Here is a 26,111-nt window from a genome sequence, read left to right as displayed (position 1 = left end):
CCGTATCCCCTGCATCGGCAGGCGGACTCTCAACCACTGCGCCACCAGGGAGGTCCCATGGGTAACTTTTACTATTAGTACCAACATTAATATTCTCTTGCATATTATATCTCAAGTTGATTTTATGTAGTACATAGGACACAAATCATTTCCTGCTTAAAATAAGACCTAATAATTCTGTCATTAATAACTTTAGCATCAAGTCATACATTAATTATTTTTAAAGTATTTCTCCAAAATATCAGGAAAACTGGCTTACTTATTATTTGCAATTTTCTGAGTAAAATTTCATTGATATTAAGTCTTTACAAAATATTTCCAGGGTCAGCATTTTGAGAAGACTAGTAGTAAAATGGTTTCTTACATAAAAGAAAATTTAAATGTATAAGAACCATCTATTCTCTTGTGACATTGCAATGAATATCCTTGGTGAACCACTGTTGGTCTCCTGAGAAGTTAATCGACCCTTTAGTACAGTACCCAGCCCAACATCCTCTGCCTTTTCTTGTTCTTTTCCCTCTTACGGGAAGTTAAAAGATTTCTTCCTTCAAAATATGACACATATAAAGAAGAATCTGATTTTCACTATATTTAACACACACCTAAAACGTTGTTGGAAGCATCACACCTAGTCAATTAAATACTGAAACAATTAAATATTGAAGCAATCTTAAAAAGGGTTTTAAAGGTCCTCTAGTTCCCTTCAAGGTGCTCAGATTTGAAGTACTTCTCCCATTTACACTTTGCAGCAGGATTCTTGCAGGGAATCCTTTATTAAAACAATAGCAGTCATTGATTTCTTTTTTTTTTATTTTATTTTTTACAAACTAGCTTTTATTTACTATGTTTTCTTAGCTGAGATTCATCAGTTCTTCAAATATCAATTAATGTTGACATATTGTTCCACCATGAGAAAATTGTTCAATAACCTCTACATGTTTTTTTTGGTCACATACTTTTATCCTGGTCTTAAAAATGAAGCATGGACATTTAAAAGGTAAATGTGAGGCAGTCTCTTCTAACATTCCCAATGCATCTAATGTTATTTGATTCAAAACCTGAGTCTAAGAGCAAATAAAATTGACTTCTTTTTTTCATTTCAGAACACAAACCCACTGAACTATCCCTTCAGGTTTATGCTTCATCAATTAATGCTACACTATTTTCACAAGAAATATGAATTGATCTGAGAAGAACTGCAGCAGCCAGAAACATATATTCCCAGAACGTGTCTCTAAGAATACTGTAGCCATTAAATGTCTTCCATAATGTCTGTGATAAATTTTACTATTAGTGAACAGTCAGTTAAAGGCATCTCTTTGGAACCGCTAGTCTAGCCTGTAGGTGTCCACCTGCTATGTAATTTTCTAGTCATAAACGTGGATAGGTTAATCTATCAGTGTTTCTCTCAAAGCAGTAACCTCAGAAATAGTTGAAAGCTTCCATTTTAATTTAATTGTTTTATTTATTTGCTATTTTTAGGTAGATATAACATAGAATATCCTTTAAAAGCACAGACTTTGGAACTTAATTGCCTAAATTTGGTGCTATGCCCTTGGGCAAAATAGTTCATTTCTTTTGTGTAAGACGGGAATCATAGAAGTGGTTGTGATGGTTAGATAAGATAGTAAAGGAAAAGAGTTTATTACAGTATAAAAAGTAAGCGCTCCTAAGGGTAAGCTATTATTTCCTTCCAACCCTTTGTGCCTACATTCTTGCCTCTAGTTTTGTTGGAGCCAGTATGCTCTTAACATTCCTGAGGTTTAATCATGGTTAAACTCTTGCCTTCTGTCTCTTCTTATACCTAATATTCTTCTGTGCTTATATGCTCATATTTGATAGGCTAAGCCAACATCTATGTGTACTCTATAAAAGACACATGGGATACTGGGACTGGGATCTGTCTGAGATCAAATTATCTCTGCAAAACAAAATAGATCAAGGGGTATGTATAAGTCCCAGAGAGAGCTAGAAAACTAGACATGGGCAGTCACTTTACCTGGTTAACCTAGACCAAAAATCAATGAGCTAGATGAGCTGGACTAAACCTCTTGATTCCTGCTATAGCAACTCAGAATCAGTCTGTCTCCATGATTGTTTCTAGGTGTAAGGTGACACAATTCTTGCTGATTCATTTTCCAACTATAATGTGATAGCTGTTACTGATTGTTAATATTGCCACATCCAGAAGGATGCTCACATCTTTGCCATGTAAAAGAAACAAAGAATATTGCATTTAATCTTCAAGGGATGGCTGGAATAATACAAAAAATTTTTACCTGCCATACATATCAACACAGTCAATATGAATTTGTTTTGCTATATTCTTCAGCTATAAAAGTATATTTACACTCTATTGAATATTTACTCAAAGCACGCAGTAGTTCTTAAAATCAATGAATTTTTCACTTTCAATTGTTTACTTACATTATCAGTAAATAATACTGATAAATAAAATAAAAAGAAGTAATCAAGGCATATTCATCAACAGTTTTCCTTTTTCCTGAATATTTTAGTCGGTCATTAAAAATCATTATTGATTACATGAATTTTGAAAAAAATGGGAAGTCATACGACAATTGTTTCTATTGTATGCAAAACAATGTGCTCACTTTAAAATTTCTCCCATTGTATAAATTATAAAAAATTCACTGCCGAGACATATTGAATAACCATAGCTAGAAGATAGGGAGTAAAAAGGCCGGTGTAAGTGACTCCACACTCTGCATTTCCCACTTTTACTTGCTGCAGCTTTCAGTAAATAATTACTACAGAACATTAAATCATAAAAGACAGTGAGATCTGCTATCTTTGATTCCACCAAAGTACTTGAACTGTTATTTTTAGCAATCTCTAACTTTGTTAGCATTTTGGGATCTGGTTGCAAAGTCGATAATGAGTATGGCAGTCACTGCTAGTAGCCTATCTAATATCCATTTCCTCTTTCTTCTTATTAATAGAATCATTCCATATTAATAGAATCTATTATCAATGAGCTGTATCTTGGCTAGAAGTATGCCTAATTAAAATGCTCACCTCCCCAAAATATCTTGGCGACAAGGTAGACTTGGGATTCCATTTGACTAATAAGATAAACATGGAAGAAACCTTTTGGAGCTTTTAGGAAAACTTTTTTAAATGGACAGACTCATCTGGTATGTACTTTTTGCTGAGTTTCTTTCATTTCTCCCATTTTTTTTTTCCTTCATCTTTTCCATGTCTTGCTGACATAGTGACTAGACACACAGAAGCCACTTTATGAGGATAGAGAAGAAAGAAAGCTTAAGATGATGCATTGGAAAATTAAAAGGCTATTTTTGCTGTTAACTTGGAGTTGCTGTACCAAACCCAGGATGTCTATCTCTGGACTTGTTTTACACAAGACAAATAAATTTCGACTTGTTGAAGAGGTTATAGCTGGATTTCTATTCTTTGCAGCTGAAACCAATTCTGACTTAGTAGATTTTTTCTTTGTGCAACAGTATTTGTAAAAATTACTTACAATTTGTAGTAATAAGCACATATATATATAAAACACATGTAAAAACAGAGAATATTAAAGTCATATATACAATTGATAAATGTAACAAAAAATGGACTAGACAGTTTTGTTTTTTTCTTAATATTGTTTTTGATGTGGACCACAGTTAAGGTCTTTATTGAATTTGTTAAAATACTGCTCCTGTTTTATGTTTGGTTTTTTTTTTTTGTTTTGTTTGTTTGTTTTTTGTTGTTGTTGTTTTGGCCATGAGGCATGTGGGACCTTAACTCCCCAATCAGGGATCAAACCCTTACCCCTTTCATTGGAAGGCAAAGACTTAACCACTGGACCACCAGAGAAGTCCCTAGACTAAACAGTTTTTTTTTTTAATAGATATTTATTGTAGTATAATTGCTTCACAATACTGTGTTAGTTTCTGTTGCACAACAAGGCGAATCAGCCATATGCACATGGCCCCATATCCCTTCCCTCTTAAGTCTCCCTCCCATCCTCCCTATCCCACCACTCTAGGTCATTGCAAAGCACCAAGCTGATCTCCCTGTGCTATGCTGCTGCTTCCTACCAGCTATCTATTTTACATTCGGTAGTGTATATATGTCGATGCTACTCTCACTTCGCCCCAGGTTCTCCCTCCCACCCCATGTCCTCAAGTCCATTTTCTATGTCTACCTCTTTATTCCTGCCCTACAACTAGGTTCATCAGTACCTTTTTTAAAATTTTACATTCCATATATATGTGTTAGCATATGGTATTTGTTTTTCTCTTTCTGACTTACTTCACTCTGTATGACAGACTCTAAATCCATCCACCTCACTACAAATAACTCAATTTCATTCCTTTTTATGGCTGAGTAATATTCCATTGTATATATGTGCCACATCCTCTTTATCCATTCAACTGCCAATGGACACTTAGGTTGGTTCCATGTCCTGGCTATTGTAAATAGTGCTGTAATGAACATTGTGGTACATGTCTCTTTTTGAATTATGGTTTTCTCAGGGTATATGCACAGTAGTGGGATTGCTGGGTTATATGGTAGTTCTATTTTTAGTTTTTTAAGGAACCTCCATATTGTTTTCCCCAGTGGTTGTATCAATTTACATTCCCACCAACAGTGAAGGAGGGTTCACTTTTCACCACACCTTTTCCAGCATTTACAGCTTCTAGATTTTTTGATAATGGTCATTCTGACCAGTGTGAGGTGATACTTCATTGTAGTTTTGATTTGTGCTTCTCTAATAATTAGTGATGTTGAGCATCTTTTCATGTGCCTCTTAGCCATCTATAGGTCTTCCTTGGTGAAATGTTTGTTGAGATCTTCTGCCCATATTTTACTGGATTGTTTTTTTTTTTATTTTTTTTATATTGAGCTCCATGAGCTGTTTGTATATTTTGGAGAGTAATCCTTTGTCTGTTGTTTCATTTGCAAATATTTTCTCCCATTCTGAGGGTTGTCTTTTTGTCTCGTTTATGGTTTCCTTTGTTGTGCAAAAGCTTTAAAGTCCCATTTGTTTATTTTTGGTTTTATTTCCATTACTCTAGGAGGTGGGTCAAGAAAGATCTTCCTGTGGTTTATGTCAAAGAATGCTTTACCTGTGTTTTCCTCTAAGAGTTTTATAGTGTCTGGTCTTACATTTAAAGCCTTAGATTAAGACTTAATGTAAGTCTTTAATCCATTTGGAGTTTACTTTTGTGTATGGTGTTTGGTAGTGTTCTAATTTCATTCTTTTACATGTAGTTGTCCAGTTTTCCCAGCACCATTTATTGAAGAGGTTGTCTTTTCTCCATTGTATGTTCTTGCCTCCTTTGTCATAAATTAGGTGCCCATATGTGTGTGGGTTTATCTCTGGGCATTCTATCTTGTATGATTGATCTATATTTCTGTTTTTGTGCCAGTACCATACTGTCTTGATTACTGTAGCTTTGTAGCATAGTTTGAGGTCAGAGAGCCTGATTCCTCCAACTCTATTTTTCTTTCTCAAGATTACTTTGGCTATTCAGGATCTTTTGTGTTTCCATATGAACTGTAAGACTTTTTGTTCTAATTCTGTGAAGAATGCCATTGGTAGTTTAATAGGGATTGCACTGACTCTGTAGATTGCTTTGGGTAGTATAGTCATTTTCACAATATTGATTCTTCCAATCCAAGAACATGGTATATTTCTCCATCTGTTTATGTCATCTTTGATTTCTCTCAATAGTGTTTTATAGTTTTCTGAGTACAAGTCTTTTGCCTCCTTAGGCAGGTTTATTCCTAGGTATTTTTTAATTTTTGTTGCAATGGTAAATGGGAGTGTTTCCTTAATTTATCTTTCAGACTTTTCATTGTTGCTGTATATGAATGCCAGAGATTTCTGTGCATTAATTTTGTATCCTGCAACCTTACCAAATTTATTGATTCATTCTAGTAGTTTTCTGGTGGCATCTTTAGGATTTTCTATGTATAGTATCATGTCGTCATCAAACAGTGACAATTTTACTTCTTCTTTTCCAATTTGTATTCCTTTTATTTATTTTTTTTTCTTCTCTGACTGCTGTGGCTAGGACTTCCATACCTCTGTTGAATAAGAGTGATGAGAGTGGACACCCTTGTCTTGTTCCTGATCTTAGTGGAAATGCTTTCAGTTTTTCACCCTTGAATATGATGCTTGCTGTGGGTTTGTCATATATGGCCTTTATTTTGTTGAAGTAGCTTCTCTCTATGCCCATTTTCTAGAGAGTTTTTATCATAAATTGGTGTTGAATTTTGTCAAAAGCTTTTTCTGCATCTATTGAGATGATCATATGGTTTTTATTCATTAATTTGTTGATTGATTTGCATATATTGAAGAATCCTTGATTCCCTGGGATAAATCCCACCTGATCATGGTGTATGATGATTTAATGTGTTGTTGGATTCTGTTTTCTAGTATTTTGTGCAGGATTTTTGCATCTATGTTCATCAGTGACATTGGTCTGTAATTTTCTTTTTTTGTAGTATCTTTGTCTGGTTTTGGAATCAGGGTGATGGTGGCCTCATAGAATGAGTTTGGGAGTGTTCCTTCCTCTGCATTTTTTGGAAGAGTTTGAGACGGATCTGTGTTAGCTCTTCTCTAAATGTTTGATAGAATTCAACTGTGGAGCCCTCTAGTCCTAGACTTTTGTTTGTTGGAAGATTTTTAATTATGGTTTCAACTTCATTACTTGTGATAGGTCTGTTTATATTTTCTAATTCTTCCTGGTTAAATCTTGGAAAATTTTGCCTTTCTAAGAATTTGTCCATTTCTTTGTGGTTGTCCATTTTATTGGCATATAGTTGTTTGTAGAAGTCTCATAATCTCTTGCAATTCTGCAGTGTCAGTTGTGATTTCTCCTTTTACATTTCTAATTTTATTGATTTGTGACCTCTCCCTTTTTTTCTTGATGAGCCTAGCTAAGGGCTTATCAATTTTGTTTATCTTCACAAAGGACCAGCTTTTAGTTTTACTGATTTTTGTTATTGTTTTCTTTGTTTATATTTCATTTATTTCTGCTCTGATCTTTATGATTTCTTTCCTTCTACTGACTTTGGGTTTTCTTAGTTCTTCTTTCTCTAGTTTTTTAAGTGTAGGGTTACATTGTTTTTTGATATTTTTCTTGTTCCTTGAGGTGAGATTGTATTTCTATAAAAATCTTCTTGGAACTGCTTTTGCTGTCTCACACAGTTTTATTTATTTTTTTTTAACATCTTTATTGGTGTAAAATTCCTTACAATGGTCAGCTAGTTTCTGTTTATAACAAAGTGAATCAGCTATACATATACATATATCCCCATATCTCTTCCTTCTTGCATCTCTCTCCCTCCCACCCTCCCTATCTCACCTTGCTAGGTGGTCACAAAGCACAGAGCTAATTTCCCTGTACTATGCAGCTGCTTCCCACTAGCTACCTGTTTTACACTTAGTAGTGTATATATGTCCACGCCACTCTCTCACTTTGTCACAGCTTACCCTTCTCCCTCCCCTTTTCCTCAAGTCCATTCTCTAGTAGGTCTGTGTGTTTATTCCTTTCCTGCCCGTAGGTTCTTCATGACCATTTTTTTAAATTCCATATATATGTGTTAGCATATGGTATTTTTTTTCTCTTTCTGACTTCATTCTGTATTACAGACTCTAGGCCCATCCACCTCATTACAAATAACTCACTTTCATTTGTTTTTATGGTTGAGTAATATTCCATTGTATATATGTGCCACATCTTCTTTATCCATTCATCTGTCAATGCCCCTTAGGTTGCTTCCATGTCCTGGGTATTGTAAATAGAGCTGCAATGAACATTGTAGTACAGGACGCTTTTTGACTTATGGTTTTCTCAGGGCATATGCCCAGTAGTGGGATTGCTGGGTCATTTGGGTCCTCATGTTTTCATTGTCATTTGTTTCTATGTATATTTTTATTTCTTTTTTTTATTTCTTCAGTGATCTCTTGGTTATTTAGCAGCATACTGTTTAGCCTCTATGTATTTATGTTTTTTACAGTTTTTTTTTCCTGTAATTGATTTCCAATCTCACAGTGTTGTGGTCAGAAAAGATGCTTGATACAATTTCAATTTTCTTGAATTTTCTGAGGCATGATTTGTAACCCAAGACGTGATCTATCCTGGAGAATGTTTCATGTGCACTTGAGAAGTGTATTTTGTCACTTTTGGGTGGAAAGTCCTATAAATATCAGTTAGATTTATCTGGTCTATTGTCTCATTTAAAGCTTGTGTTTCCTTATTTATTTTCTGTTTGGGTGATTTGTCCATTGGTGTAAGTGGGTGTTAAAGTCCCCTATTACTATTGTGTTACTGTTGATTTCTCCTTTCATGGTTGTTAGCATTTGCCTTATGTACTGAGGTGTTCTCATGTTGGGTGCATATATATTTATAATTGTTATATCTTCTTCTTGGACTGATCCTTTGATCATTATGTAGTGTTCCTCCTTATCTCTTGTAACATTCTTTATTTTAAAGTCTATGTTATCTGATACGAGTATTGCTACCCCAGCTTTCTTTTGATTTCCATTTGCATGGAATATTTCTTCCATCCATTCACTTTCAGTCTGTATGTGTCCCTAGGTCTGAAATGGGTCTCTTGTAGACAGCATATATATTGGTCTTGTTTTTTGTATCCATTCAGCCAGTCTGTGTCTTTTGGTTGGGGCATTTAATCCATTTACATTCAAGGTTATTATCGATAGGTATGTTCCTATTACAATTTTCTTAATTGTTCTGTGTTTGTTTTCTTGGGTCTTTTTCTTCTCTTGTGTTTCCCGATTAGAGAAGTTTCTGTAGGACTTGTTGTAAAGCTAGTTTGGAGGTGCTGAATTCTTTTAGCTTTTGCTTGTCTGAAAAGCTTTTGACTCCTTCATCAAATCTGAATAAGATACTTGCTGGGTAGAGTAATCTTGGTTGTAGTGTTTTCTCTTTCATCACTTTAAGTATATCCTGCCACTTCCTTTGGGCCTGCGGAGTTTCTGCTGAAAAACCAGCTGATAACCTTATGGAGATTCCTTTGTATGTTTTTTTGTTTGTTTGTTTGTTTTTCCCTTGCAGCTTTTAATATTTTTTTCTTTGAATTTAATTTTTGTTAATTTGATTAATATGTGTCATGGTGTGTGTTTCCTGAGGTTTATCCTGTATGGGACTCTGTTTGCATCCTGGACTTGGGTGACTATTTCCTTTCCCATGTTTGGGAAGTTCTCATCTATAAGCTCTTCAAATATTTTCTCAGACCCTTTCTTTTTCTCTTCTTCTGAGACCCCTATGATTCCAATATTGGTGTGTTTAGTGATGTCCCAGACGTCTCTGAGATTGTCTTCAATTCTTTTCATTCTCTTTTCTTTATTCTGCTCCTCTGCAGTTATTTCCACCATTTTTTCTTCCAGCTCACTTATTCATTCTTCTGCCTCAGTTATTATGTTATTGATTCCTTTTAGTGTATTTTTCATTTCAGTTATTGTGCTGTTCATCTCTGTTTGTGTGTTCTTTAGTTCTTCTAGATCTTTGTTAAATATTTCTTGTATTTTCTCAATCCGTGGCTCCATTCTATTTTTGAGATTCTGGGTCATCTTTACTATCATTTCTCTGAATTCTTTTTCAGGTAGATTGTCTATTTCCTCTTCATTTATTTGGTATTGTAGGTTTGTACCTTGTTTCTTCATCTGTTACATATTTTTTGCCATCTCATTGTTTTGTTTTGTTTTTTAATGAGTGGGATTGTGTTCCTGTCTTACTGGTTGTTTGGCCTGAGGCTTCCAACACTGGGGTTTGTAGGCTGTTAGGTAGAACTGGGTCTTGGTGCTGAGATGAGGAACTCTGTGAGACTTCACTCTGATGAATATTCCCTGAGGTCTGAGGTTCTCTGTTAGTCCAGGGGTTTGGACTCGGAACTCCCACTGCAGGAGCTTTGGCTTGACCCCATGCTCATGAACCAAGAGCCCACAAGCTGCCTGGTCAGCAAAGAAAAAAAATATGTAAAAAAAAAATTAGACTAGGAAACTAACAGTTACATTAGGAAGAATATGAAAATAAAAATATAGATGAATCAACAACCAGAAGATACATCAGTACCACAACAGTAAAAAAGAGGAGGAAGGAAAAGAAAAAAAAATACTACACTAAACAGTTTTGATTGAGCCATTTTATGTTGTATTTTCCTAAATAAATACCTTATGCAAAAAAAAAAGTGCCATAAACTCTCTAATAATTAGTGAAACAACTCTCTTGTAAAGATTTTTAAAGACCAGAAAATTTAAGGAGAATTATCCTTATTGAAAACACAAACTACCTTCTCTGTTGCAAATCAAAGTTCTATATACTAATTTGGAGAAACTTGTATTGAAGTTTGTGTTTTAATAATGCCATTTTCATTGTTTCACTGTATTTTCTAACAAAATAAAAGATATATTTTGAAATAATTATCTTTTCTTTATTGGATTTCTTCTCCATATCCTTTCTGCAACATAATTAAAATCCAATCAAACAAATTACAAATTGTCTAGTTTCAAGTTGTTTGAGCTTCTGTAAATAATGTTTGAGCAAAAGTAAGTTTTCAAGAAAAGTGCAAATATAGTGATTTTTTTAAGGGTGTATAGGTGATTCTTTTAATACAGAATTTTATGTACAATTTGATCATAACAGTTCACGTATCTCCATTAGCCTGGAGACCCCTCATGAAGTAAACTATCTCATTAGCCTGAAGATACAAGATTTAGTGTGCAGAGTACTATTGAAAAAAATCAATATTATGAATATATTTATAAAGTGAAGGTTTCCTGATTAAAGTATGATTCTCTGAAAACTGACTCAAAATGGATACACATAGAAATACTTGATTACTGAGTACTCTAAGAAAAAATTTGGAATGCATTTATAACTGACAGGTATCTGATTGTCCTTGTTTTGAACATTATAAACTGGACTTTTAAAAATGATATAATATAGATGAAGAAAAATATTTAAACAAAAATGAGCTTTTGATTTAGTGTATTTATACCTAAAAAGTGAATATTTTTTCATTTTAATGTTACCTGTGTGGTAACTATAAATATGTGTTAAGGGATCTTACATCCAGTCAGAGAATGGAATTTGCTTCTATACATTTATTAATGATTCTTGTCTTATATAGTATATAACATTTTTAGGATAATGAATGTATATTATACATGTATAAAAAGAACTGTAATCTTCTTTTTTTTCACATTTTCCCTAAGTATTTATGTGAATTCTGTGTAAGTTGAGGAAAGAATCAGTGTTTATTTAATTGGAATTAGTAAATGCAGTCAGATCTCACAGTTAATTAAAATTTGATTATTTTTCTTGCATTGCTGTTCCTTTATCAGAGTAATGTAGACAACCCTAAAAGCAAATCATTAACACTTGAAGTAGATTTTACATTTATATGTCCAGTTATCTATAAACTAACAATTTCATTTAATCATGAGTCTGTTAAATAAGGAAAGTAAAGTAGAAAATGTCAGAGTAAACACTGTTATTGGGAATCTAGTTTTGAAATAACTTCAGTAGCATTCACAGTGGGTTGTCCTTCTGAGTACTAAGGGACAGAATCATTTCATTGAATATCTCAGTGTTGCATTGGCAGGGCTTACACAAAGTGGGTAATTGGCATATACTTACCTAAGGAAAAATACTTTACTACAATGTGGACAATCACGTGGAGATGATAAATGAAGAAATCATTTGAAGAGTAAATTATAGAATTACTACTTGACTTTCTAGAAAATTATTTTCCAACCAGCTCAAAATTAGAGCAGTAGGTCTAGGATACAGTAATTTTAGTTCTTCCATACCCATCCAAAGAAATAGAAATTTACTTTAGGTGCAAAAAGTATATAGGTGCAATCTGGATTATTTTATTTTCCTAATAAAAAAGTTTACCCTTACAGAATTCTGTAGATCAGTTTGATTTTGTTCTTAACAATTGTTGTGTCTGTGTATTTCAATACAATATATTATAAATAATACATTATCATAGTTATGGCTTCTTTATTTTGGTTAATATTTACTCAGAACAAAATGAAGAACAATGAGTTGACTCTCATATTGATTTGCCTTTGGTGTATGGTCCTGAAAGATGGATTTCCTAATCATAATAATCTAAACAATCTTACATTGCCTGGTAAATCATCATCATCTAATCTGTGCTCTTAGAAGCTATTTCCAAACCTTCTAATGTGCTCCCAGGTCTTTATTGTGTTTTTCTCTGTTCATGCACAAGACATTCTTATCCCTGGACTGTAAGCTTTGTAAAGCTACTTTTTCTTTACTTCATTTTTTAAATTGAAGTATAGTTGGCCTACAACACTTTGTTAGTTCCTGTTACACAACATAGTGATTTGGCATTTCTATACATTACAAAATGATCACCACAATAAGTCTAGTTACCACCTGTCACCATACAAAGTTATTATAATAATATTGACTATATTTCTCACACTGTATACTTCATCCCCATGACATTTATTTTGTGAACAGAAGCTTGTACCTCTTAATCTTCCTCATCTATTTCACTCATCCCCTTCAGGCCCCTCCCCTCTGGTAACTATCTCTTTATTCTCTGTGTCTATGACTCTGTTTCTGTTTTGTTATTTTGTTCATTTGTTTTGTTTTTTGTAGATTCCACATATAAGTAAACTCATATGGTATTTGTCTTTCTTTGTCTGACTACTTCATTTATCATAATACCTTCTAGGTCCATCCATGATGTCATAAATGACAAGATTTCATTCCTTTTTATGGCTGAGTAATATTCCATTTTGTCTGTATGTGTGTGTGTGTGTATATATATATATATATATATATATATATATATATATATATACATCTCATCTTTTTTATCCATTCATCCACCTATGGGTCCTTAGGTTGCTTTCACATCTTGCTTATTGTAAACAATGCTGCAATGAATATAGGGGTGCATATATCTTTTCACATTAGTGTTTTTGTTTCCTTTAGGAAAATGCCCAGAACTGGAATTGCTGAATTATATGGTATTTCTATTTATATTATTTTGAGGAAACTCCACTCTGTTTTCCAAAGTGGATGTACCAATTTACATCCACATCAGCAATGCATGAGGATTCCCTTTTTGTCACATCTTCACCAACACTTGCTATTTGTTGTCTTCTTGATAACAGACATTCTGACAGGTATGAGTTGATATCTCACTGTGGTTTTGATTTGCATTTCCTTGATAATTAATTTCCTTGATAATTAATTGAGCAACTTTTCATGTGTCTGTTGGTCATCCATATGTTTTCTTAAAGCTTCTTAAAGAAAACATTTCCCAGTGTTTAATTCTTTGTACATAGTGGGTAAATAAAATTTCATTTTCTTTGTTTAGTTTTATAAGTAATAAGTGAATGGCCTGTAGGCCAAAAAAAAAAAGAAAAAAAGGAAGAAAAAAGATTTAAACTTATTCTAAAGCAAATTCAAGAAGTGTAGTATTTAGTTTCTTTTTGAAACATGTTATTTAAAACATCATGCTGTATTAAAACATTTTTGATTCAGAATTATCTTTTTTCTCCTCATTGTCCCAGAACCTCGAATTACTAATTTAGTTCTGGAAATGGAAGTGATTTAAGTAAGGAGAAATACGATGGCCCAATTTTGAAAAAAAAAAAAAACCTTCAAATTCTGTATTCAACTTATCTTTTTATCGGTGTTATGAGAACTACAAACATTCTTATAAATTCAGCAGTCCATTTTCCTCTCTTTTCTTCCAACACCAACATCTATTCTTTTCTTCTCTCTGTTCATTATCAAGCTGAGAACATATGGTCCTGAATTTTCATAAGACACTTGTCAAAAGTCAGTTCTTCAGTCAATCTTCGTATAGTAACTTTCAAAACAAATAGTGAAGCCAACTCTCAGTGCATACGATCCACAGACTGAGCATTACTGGAGAAAATCAGGGACTAGTGCACATTTTCAGCAATATAAATGGCTCTTATTTCACTCAAGAAAAGCTAGATCCTTGCAATGAACTTTGAGTCCTTCCATTTTCTGGCGCCCACAGTCCATTGCCATTGTTTCCTTAATCTCTGCTGCTTTTCCTCTCCCGTTGCTCACCGGACTCCATGCTCATGGGCCGGCCACCTTATGGAACTTGCATGCCTGTCTCCTTCCCTAGTGTGCTGTTCCTGGATATCCACATGGCTAATTCGTACTTCCTCTGGTCAGTATCTTTGCTCAAATATCATTAAAATTAAGTATATTTGGGCTTCCCTGGTGGCGCAGTGGCTGAGAGTCTGCCTGCCGATGCAGGGGATGCAGGTTTGTGCCCCAGTCTGGGAACATCCCACATGCCGCAGAGGGGCTGGGCCTGGGAGCCATGGCCACCGAGCCTGCATGTCTGGAGCCTGTGCTCTGCAACGGGAAAGGCCACAACAGTAAGAAGCCCGCATACCACCAAAAATAATAATAATAATAATATTTGCTAACCTTATATTAAATTGCAACCCACTCTTACATCTGAACGACTCCTGACCTTCCTAATTCTGGTCTGCTTGTTTTTTAAATAACACTGGTCACCTTCAAAAGTACTGTGTAACATGTTCTACCTGGCATTCGTTGTTTCTTTATCACCCTGCTAGACCTTAATTTCCCGGAGAGCAGGGGATATTGTTTGTTTTTACATCCAAATGTGCTCAGCTACCCAGAACAGTGCCTTGCTCACTGGGATTATTCAATAAATACTTTTTAAATTAATGAATATATTTCTAATCACTACTCCAAATGTACTTTTTTCCCCTAAATTACCTGAAATTGCACATCTACTCAACTTGTTCTCTTGCTCTCTGTAATGGTGATGTCAAACCTACACCCCACACTGACAACCTGCAGCCCTATCCCTCCACTTGGGCAGCTTGATAAAGTTATCTATAGGATGAGATTGGCTTAATTCAATGGAAGAGTTTTCAGTTCTCTTTCTACCAACCTTTGATGCTATTTACCATTTTCTCCTTGAAATAGTCTTTCTTTGACTTCTAAGACACTACCCTAACTTGATTATCCTTCTACTCATCTGACTCTCTCATCGGTTTTCTTTGCAGGTTTATAGTCCTTTCCCCGCCTACTGGATCTCCACCTGTATGTCCCTGTTTCAGGCCACCTTCTCTCCTTAATTGGAATCCTATCTCAGGAAATGTCATTTACTTTCATGGTTTTAATCCTTATTAAGACACTCAAACAAGCCTCTCATCTAAAGTTCTGCTTCTAAGTTCCATACTGTTGAATATAAATATTCCTCACAATTCAAATGTGGCAACACCACAGTATTGAATCACGTCTCAGGGCTTTGGTAGGTTCACTTATAGATGTAATATTTACAAACTAATGAATGACCTTGGGCTTTGAGTCAAATATTGGTGTGAGTCCAGGTTCTCTCCTTTAGAGTCTTCGTTAGTTTTCTTATCATCTCTATTTCCTCATCTGTGTAATATGATCACTAATGGTAACTAGCATGAAGTGTCACTCTGAATATGAAAATATATAAGGCATATAAAGTGTTTTCCCAATAACAGGCTTGCATCAATCCCTCAGTAAACGTTTTATGTTAATATTACTGAAATTACTATCATCTGTTTTATTCTCTTGCTTATATCATTTTATAAACATTTAAAATAATGTCATTTATTTCATATTTGAAGAAATTGGGCTATGAACCATAAACAAATCATTTTAAGAATATTGGCTTCCACAACTAGCTGCATTCAAGTTCACTAAATTTGGATTTTTGGAAAATCTCTATTTTTAGATTGATTAGGACATACATATCTAAGAAGATGAATAGATACAGTTAGATAAGGAAACTAATCATGGTAATCAAAGATAGAACCTGGATTCAGTCTTCTCATTCATTAATATAAAAAGAAAGTGGAAACACTGACCACAACGTATTAATTGTTGTCTCCACTATCCCTGCTTTGGAAAAATCAGACATTTTAGTGTTTGCAACAATTAATTTGCAAAATCTAGAGCTGAGGAATTTATCTTGTCTGAATCATAACATTTTCTGGTTTCACTTACTTCTACTGTTATTGTTGAGAATCCTTAAAGAATGACTTCCCAGAGATACAAATTGAAAATACTAAGGACTAACCAGGCAGCTGGAAGAAAATGACTGGTGAAGTCACAAATTCTTCCTAGATTTCCTTCATTTATACACAATCCCCGAGTAGCCAGGTTACATAACATGTATTGGCTGATGTTTTCAACACCAGTTTTACATAGTTTTGTCATGTTGTTGCTGTCTTAGATTTCTATCATTGTTACTGCTATTCTGTTTATTTTCCATTGCCAAGGAAATGATTGTGCACGTGTATGTGTGTGTGTACATGAGTGTGGTGGAGGTAGGGGGAAGAAAGAGAGGACAGAGAAAGAGAGAAACACAGAGACAGAAGGAGATACTAGAGGGGCTAATGTGAAATTTGCATTCACCAAAAGGCAAGCCCCATGAAGGCAGTGGGTTTTCTCTGTTCTCTTCAGGGCTGTATTCCCAACACTGCCGTATCCCTACAGTTCCTTGGCACTTGAAGTGAAACAGAGCAGGACCCTATGGTCCTTTCCCCACCATGTATCTGCCTGCCTTTTGTCTGTAAAGACATTTAGCTGAACAAAAATTTAATCAGAGAAATGAGAAAATGCAGAAACAAAGGAAAAACAGTCAAACAGGACAAAATAATACTAGTTTAGTCATTAAACAAAGTCAAAGAACTTTAATTCCTCCTCAAGGGCTATAGATAATATTCAGAGCCCTATCCTGTGAGCTGTCCTGTAGCTACTGAGACCCCGACTGGGTGGAAGAAGTTAACTACAGGATGACCAGACTGTAGCCATGACATGAGCTGCTGCAATTTCGAGAGTTGGCCGCAGAGAAATGGGAACAAACTGACCCCGGAACTGAAGATTAACTCTACCTAAAACAACCAAGATGACACTGGTCAAACCACCGCATGACCAGTTTCAAGATGACTGTCAGAGCTGACTGTGCTGTTTCTTCATGTAGCCCCCTCCCTTCACCTATAAAAGCTCTTGCCCCCTGATTGTCAGTGAGGAGAGTAGTCTTTTAAACACAAGTCCGTATACCACCCCCCAACCCAGGCTGCCCACTTCCAAAATAAAGTAAACTTCCCTTTCCACCAACCTTGCCTCTCAAGTATTCGCATTTGATCGGCAAGCAGCTAGACCCCACTTTCCGTAAAAGGACATATATTTGTTAACTATGTGGTGGAAGTAATAACATCTACCTTATGGGATTGTTGTGAGGATGAAATGAGTTACTTACCAAGGCAGTTAGGACTTGGCCTGACATGTAATATGCAAGTTTTTTTCATTGTATTTTTATTATTAAAACTCTCAAATTCCACAACCACTTCAGCTTTGATTATACATTTTGCTTTTTCTGTACACTTGCTTATGGCGACTTGTCTCTTTGTGTGATATGTGATTTTTTTTTGTGAACTCATTTTGTTGGAATCTTTTTTTTTTTTTTTGCCTTATGACAAATTTAATCAGTTATACATATACATATGTTTCCATATCCCCTCCCTTTTGCGTCTCCCTCCCACCCTCCCTATCCCACCCCTCCAGGCAGTCACAAAGCACCAAGCTGATCTCCCTGTGCTATGCGGCTGCTTCCCACTAGCTATCTACCTTACATTTGGTAGTGTATATATGTCCATGCCACTCTTTCACTTTGTCACAGCTTACCCTTCCCCCTCCCCATATCCTCAAGTCCATTCTCTAGTAGGTCTGTGTCTTTATTCCTGTCTTACCCCTATGTTCTTCATGACACTTTTTTTTTTCTTAAATTCCATATATATGTGTTAGCATACAGTATTTGTCTTTCTCTTTCTGACTTACTTCACTCTGTATGACAGACTCTAGGTCTATCCACCTCATTACAAATAGCTCAATTTCATTTCTTTTTATGGCTGAGTAATATTCCATTGTATATATGTGTCACATCTTCTTTATCCATTCATCCGATGATGGACACTTAGGTTGTTTCCATCTCCGGGCTATTGTAAATAGGGCTGCTATGAACATTTTGGTACATGTCTCTTTTTGAATTATGGTTTTCTCAGGGTATATGCCCAGTAGTGGGATTGCTGGGTCATATGGTAGTTCTATTTGTAGTTTTTTAAGGAACCTCCATACCGTTCTCCATAGCGGCTGTACCAATTCACATTCCCACCAGCAGTGCAAGAGTGTTCCCTTTTTTCCACACCCTCTCCAGCATTTATTGTTTCTAGATTTTTTGATGATGGCCATTCTGACTGGTGTGAGATGATATCTCATTGTAGTTTTGATTTGCATTTCTCTAATCAGTAAAGATGTTGAGCATCCTTTCATGTGTTTGTTGGCAGTCTGTATATCTTCTGTGGAGAAATGTCTATTTAGGTCTTCTGCCCATTTTTGGATTGGGTTGTTTGTTTTTTTGTTATTGAGCTGCATGAGCTGCTTATATATTTTGGAGATTAATCCTTTGTCAGTTGCTTCATTTGCAAATATTTTCTCCCATTCTGAGGGTTGTCTTTTGGTCTTGTTTATGGTTTCCTTTGCTGTGCAAAAGCTTTGAAGTTTCATTAGCTCCCATGTGTTTATTTTTGTCTTTATTTCCATTTCTCTAGGAGGTGGGTTAAAAAGGATCTTGCTGTGATTTATGTCATAGAGTTTTCTGCCTATGTTTTCCTCTAAGAGTTTGATAGTGTCTGGCCTTACATTTAGGTCTTTAATCCATTTTGAGCTTATTTTTGTGTATGGTGTTAGGGAGTGATCTAATCTCATACTTTTACATGTCCCTATCCAGTTTTCCCAGCACCACTTATTAAAGAGACTGTCCTTTCTCCACTGTACATTCCTGCCTCCTTTATCAAAGATAAGGTGACCATATGTCCGTGGGTTTAACTCTGGGCTTTCTATCCTGTTCCATTGATCTATCTTTCTGTTTTTGTGCCAGTACCATACTATCTTGATTACTGTAGCTTTGTAGTATAGTCTGAAGTCAGGGAGCCTGATTCCTCCAGCTCCATTTTTCGTTCTCAAGATTGCTTTGGCTATTCGGGGTCTTTTGTGTTTCCATACAAATTGTGAAATTTTTTGTTCTAGTTCTGTGAAAAATGCCAGTGGTAGTTTGATAGGGATTGCATTGAATCTGTAGATTGCTTTGGGTAGTAGAGTCATTTTCACAATGTTGATTCTTCCAATCCAAGACCATGGTACATCTCTCCATCTATTTGTATCATCTTTAATTTCTTTCATCAGTGTCTTATAATTTTCTGCATATAGGTCTTTTGTCTCCTTAGGTAGGTTTATTCCTAGATATTTTATTCTATTTGTTGCAATGGTAAATGGGAGTGTTTCCTTGATTTCACTTTCAGATTTTTCATCATTAGTATATAGGAATGCCAGAGATTTCTGTGCATTAATTTTGTATCCTGCAACTTGACCAAATTCATTGATTAACTCTAGTAGTTTTCTGGTAGCATCTTTAGGATTCTCTATGTATAGTATCATGTCATCTGCAAACAGTGACAGCTTTACTTCTTCTTTTCTGATTTGGATTCCTTTTATTTCCTTTTCTTCTCTGATTGCTGTGGCTAAAACTTCCAAAACTAGGTTGAATAAGAGTGGTGAGAGTGGGCAACCTTGTCTTGTTCCTGATCTTAGTGGAAATGGTTTCAGTTTTTCACCATTGAGGACGATGCTGGCTGTGGGTTTGTCATATATGGCCTTTATTATGTTGAGGAAAGTTCCCTCTATGCCTACTTTCTGCAGGGTTTTTATCATAAATGGGTGTTGAATTTTGTCGAAAGCTTTCTCTGCATCTATTGAGATGATCATATGGTTTTTCTCCTTCAATTTGTTAATATGGTGTATCACGTTGATTGATTTGCGTATATTGAAGAATCCTTGCATTCCTGGAATAAACCCCACTTGATCATGGTGTATGATCCTTTTAATGTGCTGTTGGATTCTGTTTGCTAGTATTTTGTTGAGGATTTTTGCATCTATGTTCATCAGTGATATTGATGTAGTTTTCTGTAGTTTTCTTTCTTTGTGACATCCTTGTCTGGTTTTGGTATCAAGGTGATGGTGGCCTCGTAGAATGAGTTTGGGAGTGTTCCTCTCTCTGCTATATTTTGGAAGAGTTTGAGAAGGATAGGTGTTAGCTCTTCTCTAAATGCTTGATAGAATTCGCCTGTGAAGCCATCTGGTCCTGGGCTTTTGTTTGTTGGAAGATTTTTTATCACAGTTTCAATTTCAGTGCTTGTGATTGGTCTGTTCATATTTTCTATTTCTTCCTGGTTCAGTCTCGGCAGGTTGTGCATTTCTAAGAATTTGTCCATTTCTTACAGGTTGTCCATTTTATTGGCATAGAGTTGCCTATAGTAATCTCTCATGATCTTTTGTATTTCTGCAGTGTCAGTTGTTACTTCTCCTTTTTCATTTCTAATTCTATTGATTTGAGTCTTCTCCCTTTTTCTCTTGATGAGTCTGGCTAATGGTTTATCAATTTTGTTTATCTTCTCAAAGAACCAGCTTTTAGTTTTATTGATCTTTGCTATCGTTTCCTTCATTTCTTTTTCATTTATTTCTGATATGATTTTTATGATTTCTTTCCTTCTGCTACCTTTGGGATGCTTTTGTTCTTCTTTCTCTAATTGCTTTAGGTGCAAGGTTAGGTTGTTTATTCGAGATGTTTCCTGTTTCTTAAGGTGGGATTGTATTGCTATAAACTTCCCTCTTAGAACTGCTTTTGCTGCATCCCATAGGTTTTGGGTCGTCGTGTCTCCATTGTCATTTGTTTCTAGGTATTTTTTAATTTCCTCTTTGATTTCTTTAGTGATCACTTCGTTATTAAGTAGTGTATTGTTTAGCCTCCACGTGTTTGTATTTTTTACAGATCTTTTCCTGTAATTGATATCTAGTCTCATAGCATTGTGGTCAGAAAAGATACTTGATACAATTTCAATTTTCTTAAATTTACCAAGGCTTGATTTGTGACCCAAGATATGATCTATCCTGGAGAATGTTCCATGAGCACTTGAGAAAAATGTGTATTCTGTTGTTTTTGGATGGAATGTCCTATAAATATCAATTAAGTCCATCTTGTTTAATGTATCATTTAAAGCTTGTGTTTCCTTATTTATTTTCATTTTGGATGATCTGTCCATTGGTGAAAGTGGGGTGTTAAAGTCCCCTACTATGATTGTGTTACTGTCGATTTCTCCTTTTATGGCTGTTAGTATTTGCCTTATGTTTTGAGGTGCTCCTATGTTGGGTGCATAAATATTTACAATTGTTATATCTTCTTCTTGGATCGATCCCTTGATCATTATGTAGTGTCCTTCTTTGTCTCTTCTAGTAGTCTTTATTTTAAAGTCTATTTTGTCTGATATGAGAATTGCTACTCCAGCTTTCTTTTGGTTTCCATTTGCATGGAATATCTTTTTCCATCCCCTTACTTTCAGTCTGTATGTGTCTCTTGGTCTGAAGTGGGTCTCTTGTAGACAGCATATATATGGGTCTTGTTTTTGTATCCATTCAGCCAATCTGTGTCTTTTGGTGGGAGCATTTAGTCCATTTACATTTAAGGTAATTATTGATATGTATGTTCCTGTTCCCATTTTCTTAATTGTTTTGGGTTCGTTATTGTAGGTCTTTTACTTCTGTTGTGTTTCTTGCCTAGAGAAGTTCCTTTAGCATTTGTTGTAAAGCTGGTTTGGTGGTGCTGAACTCTCTCAGCTTTTGCTTGTCTGTAAACGTTTTAATTTCTCCATCAAATCTGAATGAGATCCTTGCTGGGTAGAGTAATCTTGGTTGCAGGTTTTTCTCCTTCATCACTTTAATTATGTCCTGCCACTCCCTTCTGGCTTGTAGAGTTTCTGCTGAGAGATCAGCTGTTATCCTGATGTGGATTCCCTTGTGTGTTATTTGTTGTTTTTGCCTTGCTGCTTTTAATAAGATTTCTTTGTGTTTAATTTTTGACAGTTTGATTAATATGTGTCTTGGCATATTTCTCCTTTCATTTATTCCGTATGGGACTCTCTGTGCCTCCTGGACTTGATTAACTATTTCCTTTCCCATATTAGGGAAGTTTTCAACTATAATCTCTTCAAATATTTTCTCAGTCCCTTTCTTTTTCTCTTCTTCTTCTGGAACCCCTATAATTCGAATGTTGGTGCGTTTAATGTTGTCCCAGAGGTCTCTGAGACTGTCCTCTGTTCTTTTCATTCTTTTTTCTTTATTTTGCTCTGCAGCAGTTATTTCCACTATTTTATCTTCCACCTCACTTATCCGTTCTTCTGCCTCAGTTATTCTGCTATTGATCCCATCTAGAGTATTTTTTATTTCATGTATTGTGTTTTTAATCGATGCTTGATTCATCTTTAGTTCTTCTAGGTCCTTGTTAACTGTTTCTTGCATTTTGTCTATTCTATTTCCAAGATTTTGGATCTGGGAAATAGAATCTTGGATCATCTTTACCATCATTACTCTGAATTCTTTTTCAGGTAGACTGCCTATTACCTCTTCATTTGTTAGATCTGGTGGGTTTTTATCTTGCTCCTTCTCCTGCTGTGTGTTTTTCTGTCTTCTCATTTTGCTTATGTTACTGTGTTTGGGGTCTCCTTTTTGCAGGCTGCAGGTTCGTAGTTCCCGTTGTTTTTGGTGTCTGACCCCAGTGGCTAAGGTTGGTTTAGTGGGTTGTGTAGGCTTCCTGGTGGAGGGGACTAGTGCCTGTGTTCTGGTGGATGAGGCTGGATCTTGTCTTTCTGGTGGGCAGGTCCACGTCTGGTGGTGTGTTTTGGGGTGTCTGCAGACTTTTTATGAGTTTAGGCCACCTCTCTGCTAATGGGTGGCGTTGTGTTCCTGTCTTGCTAGTTGTTTGGCTTAGGGTGTCCAGCACTGTAGCTTGCTGGTCGTTGAGTGAAGCTGGGTGCTGGTGTTGAGATGGAGATCTCTGGAAGATTTTTGCCGTTTGATATTATGTGGAGCTGGGAGGTCTCTTGTGGACCAGTGTCCTGAAGTTGGCTCTCCCACCTCAGAGGCACAGCACTGACTCCGGGCTCCTCAATTTGGGATGATGTGTTGTCTATTCATGTATTCCACAGATGCAGGGTACATCAAGTTGATTGTGGAGCTTTAATCCGCTGCTTCTGAGGCTGCTGGGAGAGGTTTCCCTTTCTCTTCTTTGTTCTCACAGCTCCTGGGTCTCAGCTTTGGATTTGGCCCCACCTCTGCGTGTAGGTCGCCGGAGGGCGTCTGTTCTTCGCTCAGGCAGGACAGGGTTAAAGGAGCAGCCTCTTCGGGGACTCTGGCTCACTCAGGCCGGGCGGGAGGGAGGGGCACAGAGTGCGGGGCGAGCCTGCAGCGGCAAAGGTCGGCGTGACGTTGCACCAGCCCGAGGCGCGCCGTGCGTTCTCCCAGGGAAGTCGCCCCTGGATCCCGGGACCCCGGCAGTGGCGGGCTGCACAGGCTCCCGGAAGGGCGATGTGGGCAGTGACCTGCGCTCGCACACAGGCTTCTTGGCGGCGGCAGCAGCAGCCCCAGCGTCCCACGTCCGTCTCTGGGCTCCGCGCTTTCAGTCGCGACTCGCGCCCGTCCGTGGAGCCCCTTTAAGCAGCGCTCTTAATCCCCTCTCCTCGCGCACCAGGAAACCAAGAGGGAAGAAAAAGTCTCTTGCCTCTTCGGCAGCTCCAGAGTTTTCCCGGACTCCCTCCCGGCTAGCTGTGGCACATTAGCCCCCTTCACACTGAGTTCTCGCCGTCAGCCCCAGTCCTCTCCCTGCGCTCTGACCGAAGCCCGAGCCTCAGCTTCCAGCGCTGCGTGCCCCGGCGGGCGAGCAGACAAGCCTCTCGGGCTGGTGAGTGCCGCTCGGCACCGATCCTCTGTGTGGGGATCTCTCCGCTTTGCCCTACCCAGGTATGTGGGGAGTTTCTTGCCTTTTGGGAGGTCTGGGGTCTTCTGCCAGCGTTCAGTAGGTGTTCTGTAGGAGTTGTTCCACGTGTAGCTGTATTTCTGGTGTATCCGTGGGGAGGAAGGTGATCTCCGCGTCTTACTCTTCCGCCATCTTCTGGAATCTTATCTGAGGAAATTTTTGAGATCTGAGTTTAAGAAACATTCCTCAACAGGTGATTTGGGCTTGCATCTCCTGGGTCTCTGAGATCACTTTTAACCTGAGATAATTTTTAAACTACATTTTTTGACTTGAAGTTTTTCTGAGACCACTACCCAGTGCCAAGGAGAGCCCATGGATAAGAGTTCTCTGGAGAGACTTTTCTTCTCTTTCTCCACACAAAGCAAATCTGCAGGATGCAGACCCCTGAGCTAGAAGACTCCCCATCTGCCCAGCCAATGATCCATTTTTCAGAACTGCTCTGTGTCATGTGAGGATCTTCCTACTCATCCTTCTTCCTTTCACAGGTGTCAGACCTTCATCACAATCCAAAGACTGTTCCTATCTTCCTTTGAACCTTCTGATTGATGCTGCACATGTCTTTTCCCAAAAAAAATCACTTGCACATGTAATCACAACTTGGTGATCAGAATTGACACAAGTGGCCCACAATATTCTAGGATAAACATAATTCCCTGGAGCAACAATATTTTTTGATTCTCTTTCCCAAGCATTTACCCTATATTAACATCAACTCAGCAACTGTGCAGCAAAAAAAATAAAATTAAATTAAATTAAATTTGACTTTTAATGCTAGGCCTTCTAGGAGGAAGGTCTTAGTTTCCCCTACTGTCGAAAATGAAGATCAACCCTTTTTTTTCCTCATTAGTTTAAAATAAGTGGTCCTTTGGCTAAAAATATTAAATGTATTAGTGAGAAATCTATATGCTAAGTTCTTTTTTATCTTAAATATTTCATTTTTACATTCATCAAACCCTTAATTTACCATCATATTGGAGGGCATGTCATTATTGGTCTAACATTTTCTGTAATCTGATGATGCATAAATGTGACTAGAGCTTAAGTTAATAAAAGTAATTGTAAAATTTATCCTCCTCTTCACCCTGTTCCATGACAGTTTTCACATAAACATAAAGATCTTTTAATCCTGTGAGAAGGTTCATTTTTATTTATGGTACTTAACCCCCATCCTTTTAACCACATGCATTTCATGTGTCTTGGGTTTAACCAGGTTTGACTTAGCAAGGCATTTACTCTGGGTGAGTGCCTCACTTCACCCGAATCACAAGTGCTCCTTGCTTCATGGAACTCTATTGCTTTTTTTGCCCAGAACCAATTATATATATATATATATTTATTTATTTATTTATTTGTTTTTATTTATTTATTTTTGGCTGCGTTGGGTCTTCATTGTTGTGCACTGGCTTTCTCTAGCTGCAGCAAGAGGGGCTACTCTTTGCTGTGGTACACAGGCTTCTCATTATGGTGGCTTCTCTTGTTGCAGAGCATGGGCTCTAGGTGCATGGGCTTCAGTAGTTGTGGCATGTGGGCTCAGCAGTTGTGGCTCACGGGCTCTAGAGTGCAGGGTCAGTAGTTGTGGTGCATGGGCTTAGTTGCTCTACAGCATGTAGGATCTTCCTGGACCAGGGCTCAAACTCATGTCCCCTACATTGGCAGGCGGATTCTTAACCATTGTGCCACCAGGGAAGTCCCACTAATTATAGCTTAGCTAATCTCTTGCCCCTTTAATTCTCCTTGATATTTTTCAGAATGAAATGTTGAAACTGCTAATGCAATATTACTCCACTTTCCAGTTTATCTACTCTTGGATAAGAACACAGAATTGTCTCCAGCTTATTACAAATCCAGTGTTCTCAATTGTGCCCAAAAACAAGATTTCTCTCACCCTGGGTCAGCAATATTCTCAGTCATCTCTATTATTTAACTAATTCTCTCTCTATTGTACTGTCTACAATAGATGCATGTCATTTAAAATTATATATATGTGTATATATGTGTATGTATCCATCTCCCCACAGGCTTTATATTTTGCACCTTTTTGCTTCAGAATTTTGGGGCTAAATTTCTATTCCTTAGTGTGTTAAAGGATTTTGAGAGGATGTTTGCTGTTGAGGAATCGTTGAAGCTTCCCTCTAGCAGAA

At 36.7% G+C, this 26,111-nt stretch overlaps 1 protein-coding gene across 2 annotated transcripts in view; it reads right to left on the bottom strand.

Moving 5' to 3' along the window:
* The window catches only part of CDH12 (cadherin 12), a gene marked incomplete at its 3' end in the record, with an annotated part of 289,043 nt that overhangs the window by 223,363 nt on the left and 39,569 nt on the right, over window positions 1-26,111 (bottom strand). The gene's annotated exons all lie outside the window — the stretch shown is intronic.

This window comes from Mesoplodon mirus (genome assembly GCF_964341445.2).
Source record: "Mesoplodon mirus genome assembly, chromosome: 5".
NCBI lineage: Eukaryota > Metazoa > Chordata > Mammalia > Artiodactyla > Ziphiidae > Mesoplodon > Mesoplodon mirus.
The sequence above is the reverse complement of the archived record's forward strand: the minus strand, read 5'-3'. Positions and strand labels throughout refer to the sequence as shown.